This window comes from Saccostrea cucullata, unplaced genomic scaffold (genome assembly GCF_032062105.1).
Source record: "Saccostrea cucullata isolate Sc308-1 unplaced genomic scaffold, CSIRO_AGI_Scuc_v1 ctg5749, whole genome shotgun sequence".
Taxonomy (NCBI): domain Eukaryota; kingdom Metazoa; phylum Mollusca; class Bivalvia; order Ostreida; family Ostreidae; genus Saccostrea; species Saccostrea cuccullata.
Window position 1 is genome coordinate 2156 of NW_026929313.1, and position 10689 is coordinate 12844.

General features: G+C 34.5%; 1 pseudogene; it reads left to right on the forward strand.

The window, feature by feature from the left end:
- The first annotated feature begins 3093 nt into the window (after positions 1 to 3093).
- LOC134280447 (uncharacterized) lies at positions 3094 to 3781 on the forward strand (annotated as a pseudogene).
- Positions 3782 to 10689: the final 6908 nt, after the last annotated feature.

The following is a 10689-nucleotide window of genomic DNA, read 5'->3' on the forward strand; positions in this document are numbered from 1 at the left end:
TGAATTACCACCGAGATCACGTAAGAGACTTCGCTGAGTATGCTGAACCTTTACACAAATTGGTCAATAAAATATCAGGATTTAAATGGACTGTTGAACATCAAGAGGCATTTGAAAACTTTAAAGATTCTCTTTTACATGCTATGTTTTGCATCATCCCGATCCTGATGAAATGTTAATATCAGACACAGATGCCTCTTATAAGTGCATTGGCGCAGAACTGAGTCAAGTTCAAAATGGTACAGAAAAAAAACAATTTGTTTTGCTAGTAAAGTTTAAACATCTCAACAAAGAAAGTACTGTAAAACAAGAAAAGAACTTCTATCTATTGTTGTTTTTGCCAGAGAATATAGACATTATTTATTAGGAAGACCTTTTGTAGTTAGGACTGATCGTAATAGTCTTATCTGGCTAATGAACTTTAAGAATATTCAAGGTCAGTTAGATAGGTGGTTAGAAGAACTAGCCCAATACAATATGGTTATTCAATATAGATCGGGTAAACATCATCAGAATGCAGATGCATTGTCAAGAATTCCTAATCCAACACCATCATGTAATGATTATAAAGCAAATATTCCACTCAATTCTCTTCCATGTGGGGGTTGCACCTTTTGTACTACAGCTAGGAAATAATGGTAAACTTTTGAGGAGGATGTAGATTATGTAGTTCCCATATCGGTAAAATGAACAAAAACAATACCAAAAGATCAACCTACGAACATATTAGACAATAAAAGAATAAAAAGTTCTCAAGAACAGATCGAGACATTAGTCAAATAATACTATGGCTAAAAAAACAAATATGAACCATCTATTCAAGAATTACAGCTATCTAGTTAGACCATTACACATTTTTGGTTGTGCAAATCTCAATTACAAACAAAGCAAGGCATTCTGTACTATTTCTGGGAAGATCCTAGTACACTTAGATTGTTATATGTAGTACCAGAAAGTTTGAAACAAGAAATCCTTGAACTGTTTCATGACATTCAACTTTCAGGACATCTAGGAACATATACTTTTGAAAAAATAAAAAAAAATATGCAATTTGGTATAATATGCGTTCAGATTGTACAGAATATGTAAAATCTTGTAAAGTAGTGTAATGAAAACAAAAAAGCCAACATCAAAGCTAGGACACAGTTAGGACAATATCATTCTGGTTTTCCCTTAGAAAGAGTACACATGGATATTTTAGGATCTTTACCTGAAACAAAGAAATGTAATAAATATGCCCTAATAATTGTTGACCAGTTTACAAAATGGATTGAATGTTTCGCCTTACCCAATCAAAGGGCAGAACCTATTGCAAAGAATTTTGTTGAAAATTTTATTTGTAGGTTAGGTTGCCCATTAGAATTACATACTGATCAGGGTAAAAACATGGATGGTGCTATTATGCATCAAATTTGTAACTTCTACAAATTGCTAAAACAAGAACAATTCTCTATCATCCAGCATCTAATGGTCAGGTAGAAAGGTACAACAGAACACTTTTGCAAGCTCTAAGATGTTATTTAAAAAATAAGCAAGACACATGGGATGATTATTAACCAAAGATTGCAGGTGCAATAAGGGCTTGAAAAAAAAAGACGAACAGGATTTACGCCAAATGAGATGATGTTAGGTAGAGATGTCATTCAACCATTAGACATTTTTTAGGTACCTCTGATAATTTGGAAGGAAAAGATACAAACACTTATGTGAAAGATCTCAAATCAAAGATAGAATCTACTCATTGTGAAGCTAGAGAACTTCTTAGCATAGACAAAAAAGGGACTATGATTTAAAAGCTTTACATAATAGATATCAGTGTGGGGATATTGTGTACAAATTAAATTATGCTGACATTGGGTCAAAGCCCAAAACTAAAGCCCCCATGGAAAGGTCCCTATTTCAAAAAGGAAATAAAATGACCTATTTATTTAAGATCAAAAACAGAAAAAAAGAAAAGGTCAAACATCATGACAGAATTAAATTATACAGACCGAAATATTCCTGTATGGTTATCTAGATTAAGAAACAAAATTTTAGAAAATCTTGACATTGATGAGAGTGTTCACAATGATCTTGAAGATTATAATCTTCCAGAGTTTTTTTTTAATGAAAACCAAACTTTTTATGATGATGATCAAACCAACATGTCTCAGAATTCTCATTCAATGGCGTCGGATACTCTGATGTCTTTGTTTGATAATCCTGCTGAATGTAGAGGAAAGAGGAATCGAAGAAACCCTGCTTATTTTGATGATTATGATCTAAATGAGGACTGAAAATATACATTTTCGTTTTATGTGTAATATATATATTTTATGCCATATTATAGTTTTGGCATTGATGATATAGAGATAAATTCATATTTTTATGCTTAATTGACATTGCTTCGGTGGGAATATGCACAAATTTTAATCAGAGATCATGTATATATATATATCCTTGTAGCATCTTCTATTTAGCATCAAGATGGAAGAAGAATGGCAATTTGTACCTGACTATGCTCCTCATGAAAATGTGTCACCTGAAATCCCAACCAAATTACCCTGTACAACTTCAAAAAAGGAAGAACATGTCCTATCTGTCTTTGTAAATTTATGCATGTAAAAAGATATGCTATTAAAGATCATCTTCCCTGGTATGCTTATCCACTGACGGGTTGTAAGATATGCAAGCGTAATTACGGACAAAAACATTTCTTGGAACAACATATTTCACAATCACACAAAAGCTATGATTCTCATCATTTTGTCTCTTTTTGGATTGAGTATATGTATTGTTTACTTCTACAGATTCTCCAAATACTGAAAATAGAAAAATTTGAGAATCTTTACCAGTTCATTAATAACAGTAATGACAAATTTTAATACGAAGGTTCCTGGACAGACTGTTGGAGTCGCCGTTTCCAATTGTAAATAATTCTTCTCTGCTTCACTGGAAAATTTTGAGTATTCTTATTCATGTTACAAACCAACCAGACCTTTTTAAAATATTCAAAAAATATATTGTTTGGATTGTAGGATCTTCTGTTGTGTACTGGGCTGAACAAAGGGCATTAGAACAAGTTTGAGAATCTTTACCAGTTCATTAACAGTAATGACAAATTTTAGTACGAAGTTTCCTGGACAGACTATATCGGAATCACCGTTTCCAATTGTAAATAGTTCTTCTCTGCTTCGCTAGAAAATTTGAAGTATTCTGATTGATGTGACAAACCAACCAGACCTTCTTTTTGAAATATTCAAAAAAATATATTGTTTGGATTGTAGGATGTTCTTTTGTGTACTGGGTTGAACAAAGGGCATTAGAACTTTGTAAAAGAAATTTAGAATTTCATGAAGATAAACTTGAAATTAAAATGAGGAATGAAATGGGAACAATTATTAGAAACCATTCATTTTTGCAAATCAAAATTCCCTTTTCAAGATTGTATTATAATTCATTTGGGGTCCAATGACATAAAATTTGCTTGTTCAAAAAGATGTCTTCCAATTATACAAAGAGACTTTACCATTATGGAAGAATTTCCAAAATGTAAAATTACTTTTTCAGACTTGCTATCAAGACTAACTTGGAGAGGGTCATCTTGGAAGGAAGGGGAAAAGGAAAGGTTAAATATTAACATAAACATTAAAGAATTCATTGAAAAGGAAAATACTATAAAACATCCAAATATTATTTGTAGGAAACAGTATTTCGAGTCGATGGAGTACATCTTACAAATCTGGGCAATGATATTTTACTAAATGATTTTACACTTAAAATTAATCAGTTAAGTTTTTAGGCAGTTGTAACATAGATTAGGGGACACTGATGCAGATGATATACAGTCGAATTGTCTGATTGTTGTCATATTGCATAACGTGTTATAAATGTAAATATTTTTATTATTTGAGAACTAAATATAGTGTTACTGTTTTAGTTATTTATATATACAATATAGATAAAAGCTTAAAAATATGAAAGGGAGGAATGTAGTAAATAATTTCGGGTTCGAGATCACCTAAACACTTACATGAGCTGTTCTCAAATTTAAACAACAATGTTCAGTTGCTTTATATACCTGACAGTACACAGACGTTATTCTGGGAGATTCTGCAACTCACCTGCGATTCAACTACATTGGTGAGCTATTGCTTTCAATATTATATGTTATATATTTGTGTTTAGTAATATGAATACAACAGCTCTCCACCGGCGCGTGGTGGCGTATCCATATGAGTGAACAGCCTCCTTTTACTTATTATTCTTGTAGACTAGACCTTCCTAATTTCCTAAGGTTGACTTCGCCTGTAAGCTGACTTTATTTCGTTAAGTCTCACTTACCGCTGTTATGGTTCGCACACGTCTTTACTCTTATACTGCTAAGAGGGAAAATGAACGCTCTAGATCTATAACGCGGATTCAGCCATTATATACATGTACATGTACCAGTTTACATCCGCAACATAATCACTGAACCGGAATGAAAACAATATAAATTTCCGGAGTATTACTGTTTTCTCTGATGAAAAAAAACTCATTGTCCCATGCCCGTTTGAACCGGTCCCATCATTGTGATTAATTTTGCCTGGTCCCATAACAAAAATTTTAAAAAAGTAAATAAAAAAAACTAGTATTTTAAGGAAAAATTAATATAAAATTAATGTAGTTTTACATGTAGCTGGGAATGTATTTCCAAAACAATTGATTCATAGGAGGTGTACAGTGTTACAATGCGAACGAATGGTAGCATTTTGAAAGTTTTTCACATAAATTTCTATTTTTAGTAACCAAGCAACCCAGTTCATTGAAATCAAAATAAACAGAATTATGGATTCTAGTGTAGTCTACTTGTGTGCCAAGTTATATCGAAATCAGACCAAAACAGTAGGAGGAGTAGCATTTTGAACAAGAGGCCCATGGGCCACATCGCTCACCTGAGCACTAAGGCTAGGAAAAAGTAGAAAATGGCTTTTTATTGTAAAGTTTAAATCCAAAAGTAGTCCCATGACCAATCATGGATTTGCTATTTTTTAGAAAATGATTTTTAAAGAATTTTCCTATATATATCTTTAAAACTTTGGTCGGCCATTTTGGCCCCGCCCTACCCCGGGGGGTCATGATTTGAACAAACTTGAATCTACACTACCTGAACATGCTTCCATATATATATGATGAATTATGGCTTTGTCATTCTTGAGAAGATTTTTAAAGAATTGTACTATATATTTCTATGTAAAACTTTGGTCGGCCATTGTGGCCCCGCCCTACCCCCGGGGGTCATGATTTGAACAAACTTGAATCTAAACTACCTGAGCATGCTTCCATATAAATATGATGAATTATGGCTTTGTCATTCTTGAGAAGAAGATTTTTAAAGAATTTTCCTATATATTTCTATGTAAAACTTTGGTCGGCCATTTTGACCCTGCCCTACCCCCGGGGGTCATGATTTGAACAAACTTGAATCTACACTACCTGAGCATGCTTCCATATAAATTTGATGAATTATGGCTTTGTCATTCTTGAGAAGAAGATTTTTAAAGAATTTTCCTATATATTTCTATGTAAAACTTTGGTCGGCCATTGTGGCACCGCCCTACCCCCAGGGGACATGATTTGAACAAACTTGAATCTACACTACTTGAGGATGTTTCCCCATAAGTTTCATCTTTCCTGGCACAGTGGTTCTTGAGAAGATTTTTAAAACATACCACCAAATTTTCACTAATTCTCAATTATCTCCCCTTGAATGAGGGCGTGGCCCTTCATTTGAATAAACTTGAATCCCTTTCACCCAAGAATGCTTTGTGGCAAGTTTGGTTGAAATTGGCCCAGCGGTTCTTGAGAAGAAGTCGAAAATGTGAAAAGTTTACGGACAGACAGACAGACGGACAGACAGACGGACGGACGGACGCCAGACAAAATGTGATCAGAAAAGCTCACTTGAGCTTTCAGCTCAGGTGAGCTAAAAATTGTTTAAGGACAGACGGACGACCGCATTACTATCGCATATCATATGCTCCTCTGGTCTCTGACCAGTAGAGCGAAAAAAACCTTAATTGTTACCTACATATATATATTAAAATGTATTGAGACAGATATAAAAGATACATGAATTTTTACAAACCTTTAACAAAATAAATACTGACGTACTATAACAACCAGTATTTACAAATTTCTGAAATAAAACAGTTATGATTGGATGAATATAGCATTGCACATTTTCTATCAGCAACCTCGGCTTCAATAATTTCAAGAGCTTGGATTTCAGTTCAGGGTTTCGTTGATATCCAGTTTTACATTGATTAAGGATTCTTGGTACCACCTTTCATTTGTTGATATGCCTAAAAAATTCAGAACATTTTCTAAACATGCATAAAAAGAAGATGGATGAACAATGCGAGCGAAATGTCTATATAGTGTGTGACACGTGATGTTAAAAATGAAAATTCAGGTAATATATTATTAAAGGAGATGAGTGAACTTAGTTTGCAAAAACCCACAAGCTTCAGATATATAAAAATCATATTCAAATTGTGATTTTAGTATTTAGAATAAAGTCCTCATCATTGATTTTTGTAAAATCATGATAAAATAAAAGTTTTGAGGAAAATTTTGCCGTTTCTATTGAAATGAAATTCGGTATACAGAATCATCATTAGAATATGTAAGTCACGTTTTTTTTTCTTTTTTCGAGGGGGGGGGTACGATCAGACCATTTTAGACAGAGTTATGCCCCTTGGACTTAGAAAAATTCCAACAATTTGTAGTTTCCGTGCATTTTCTTCGCAGAGGTTGCACATATTGCAATAAAATTTGGTATACAGATTTATCATAAGAATGTTTAGGTCAAGTTCTGCTGTTTTGGGTACGATAGGACTATTTTTCACAAAGTTACGCCCCTTGGACTTATTGGAATTTTAATAACTTGCAGTTTCCGTTCATTTTCAGTCAATATCTCCTTATTTTTGTTGAGACGGTTTGCCTGGAGTACTCCGTTTTTCAATCTTCCCGAAACTTGCATTGACTTAAATTGTGATCATTTAAGAAGGAGAATATCACTATTCCCATCCATTTATCAGACATCTTAATTTCCTTCTCAACCTCTTCAATGAACAAGAAAATTCAGTGTTATGAGAATACACTTTTTAATCCGTCCCTTTGCAGTAAGACTGATACAAGAGCTACGACGAGGTTTTAGCATGTGTTTTAAAAACGACACACTTTGAGAACTTGAATGACTAAAACCACCAACTGCTATTGAATTACAAGAGGCCCAAGGGCCTTGAATCGCTCTCTGATAAATTGTACAGTCTATCACTTCTATTTGAAGCCTCTTACTCTAAGTATCCTAAGATGCATAAACTGACAAACTTTGAAGATTCTTGGCCAGTTAGGACTGAAGCTAAATCAGTATAGCTATAAAATACCATAAGTAGGTCATGGTGACCTCCTTTATGCTTTGAAACATTCTAAGGACTCAAGATGCATTAATTGATTGATGGTTCTAAGCCAATAAGTACCACATATATTCAAAAGTAGGTCACTGTGACCTTCTTATGGTTGACATTCTCTGAACACCCAAGTTGCATCAACTATCAGAGTTTGATGATTCTAAGCCGATAAGTATTTAAGATACTTAAATATAGCCAAAAAATGTCAAAACTAGGTCACAGTGACCTACTTTTTGGTCGACATGTTCCGAAAACCTAAGTTGCATCAACTGACAAAGTTTTGATGATTCTAAGCCAATACGAACCTGAGATAATCCAAAGTAGGTCATTTCGACCTACTTTTTGGTCAACATTTTCCGAAAACCCAACATGCCTCAAACTGACAATGTTTGATGTTTCTAAGCCAAAAAGTAACTACAATACTTTAATATAGCCATAAAATTCAAAACTAGGTCACAGTGACCTAATTTTTGGTCGACATGTTCCGATAACCAAAGTTGCATCAACTGACAAAATTTGATGATTCTAAGCCAAAAAGTACCTAAGAGATACTGAAATATAGCCATACAATGTCAAAACTAGGTCATAGTGACCTACTTTTTGGTCGAAATTCTCCGAAAACCCAAGTAGCATCAACTGACAAAGTTTGATGATTCTAAGCCAAAAAGTACCTAAGATACTGAAATATTGCCATAAAATGTCAAAACTAGGTCACAGTGACCTACTTTTTGGTCGACATGTCTTCGAAAACCCAAGTTGCATCCACTGACAAAGATTTGATGATTCTAAGCCAAAAAATACCTAAGATACATAAATATAGCCATAAAATGTCAAAAGTAGGTCACCGTGACCTACTTTTTGGTTGACATTTTTCGAAGACCCAAGATGCCACAACTGACAAAGTTTGATGATTATAGGTCTGAAAGTATTCAAAATATGCCTTTTAAACAATTTGAAAACAAATGCCTGCAAAATACAAAAAGTAGGTCACAGTGACCTACTTTTTCATAAAGATGTTTTAAGGCCCCAAGATGCATCAACTTACAAAAATTAGTGATTCTAAACCTCTCAGTATCTGAAATAATGGGATTAAATGTTTTACAAAAAATGAGCCATAAAATTTAAAAAGTAGGTCACGGTGACCTACTTTTAAGTTGACCTTGTTCAAGGACCCAAGATGCATCAACTGACAAAGTTTGATGATCATAGGCCTTAAAGTAACAAAAATATGCCTAAAAATCAATTTGAAAAAAAAAGCCCGTAAATTTTAAAAAGTAGGTCACCGTGACCTACTTTGAGTTGACATGATGTGAAGTCCTAAGATGCATCAACTTACAAGATTTGATGATCCTAGTCTTTATAGTAAGCAAAATATCATCGTTTTTATGAAGTGTAAATTTTGGTTAACTTTGAAGTGACCTTGAGACCACGCCCTTTGCCCCAGGGTCATGCCTTGAACAATTTTTAATCTTCAACATATCCTGACCCTTGAATGTAAGTTTGGTGAAAATCTGCCCGGTGGTTCTGGAGGAGAAGATTTTTTAGCAACCAGTACTTTTGGTTATATTTTCCTGATTATCTCCCCTTGTTTTAGGGTCACAACCCTAGTTTTAGTATAAAAGGTAGCCATTGGGCCAAGGACACCCTGTGAAAAATTTGACACTGATTGGCCAAGGGGTTCTTGAGTTATGGCCCATTTTCTAAAAAGTTAACGCACACCGCACGACGCACACCGCACAAATGGCCATAGCATTTAGCTCTTTGAGCCTTTGGCTCAGAAGAGCTAAACAAGAGGCCCATGGGCCACATCGCTCACCTGAGCACCAAGGGTAGGACTAGTATAAAATGGCTTTTTATTGTAAAGTTTAAATCCAAAAGTAGTCCCATGACCCATCATGGATTTGCTATTATTTAGAAAATGATTGAGAAGAAGATTTTTAAAGAATTTTCCTATATATTTCTTTGTAAAACTTTGGTCGGCCATTTTGGCCCCGCCCTACCCCCGGGGGTCACGATTTGAACAAACTTTAATCTACACTACCTGAACATGCTTCCATATAAATATGATGAATAATGGTTTTGTCATTCTTGAGAAGAAGATTTTAAAGAATTTTCCTATATATTTCTATGTAAAATTTTGGTCGGCCATTTTGGCCCCGCCCTACCCCCGGGGGTCCTGATTTGAACAAACTTGAATCTACACTACCTGAGCATGCTTCCATATAAATATGATGAATTATGGCTTTGTCATTCTTGAGAAGAAGATTTTTAAAGAATTTTCCTATATATTTCTATGTAAAACTTTGGTCGGCCATTTTGGCCCCGCCCTACCCCAGGGGGTCATGATTTGAACAAACTTGAATCTACACTACCTGAGCATATTTCCATATAAATGTGATGAATTATGGCTTTGTCATTCTTGAGAAGAAGATTTTTAAAGAATTTTCCTATATATTTCTATGTAAAACTTTGGTCGGCCATTTTGGCCCCGCCCTACCCCCGGGGGTCATGATTTGAACAAACTTGAATCTACACTACCTGAGCATGTTTCCATATATATATGATGAATTATGGCTTTGTCATTCGTGAGAAGAAGATTTTTAAAGAATTTTCCTATATATTTCTATGTAAAACTTTGGTCGGCCATTTTGGCCCCGCTCTACCCCCGGGGGTCATGATTTGTACAAAATTGAATCTACACTACCTGAACATGCTTCCATATAAATATGATGAATTATGGGTTTGTCATTCTTGAGAAGAAGATTTTTAAAGAATTTTCCTATATATTTCTATGTAAAACTTTGGTCGGCCATTTTAGCCCCGCCCTTACCCGGGGGGGTCATGATTTGAACAAACTTGAATCTACACTACATGAGCATGCTCCCATATAAATATGATGGATTATGGCTTTGTCATTCTTGAGAAGAAGATTTTTAAAGAATTTTCCTATATATTTCTATGTAAAACTTTGGTCGACCATTTTGGCCCCGCCCTACCCCCGGGGGTCATGATTTGAACAAACTTGAATCTACACTACCTGAGCATGCTTCCATATATATATGATGAATTATGGCTTTGTCATTCTTGAGAAGAAGATTTTTAAAGAATTTTCCTATATATTTCTATGTAAAACTTTGGTCGGCCATTTTGGCCCCGCCCTACCCCCGGGGGTCATGATTTGAACAAACTTGAATCTACGCAACCTGAGCATGCTTCCATATATATATGATGAATTATGGCTATGTCATTCTTG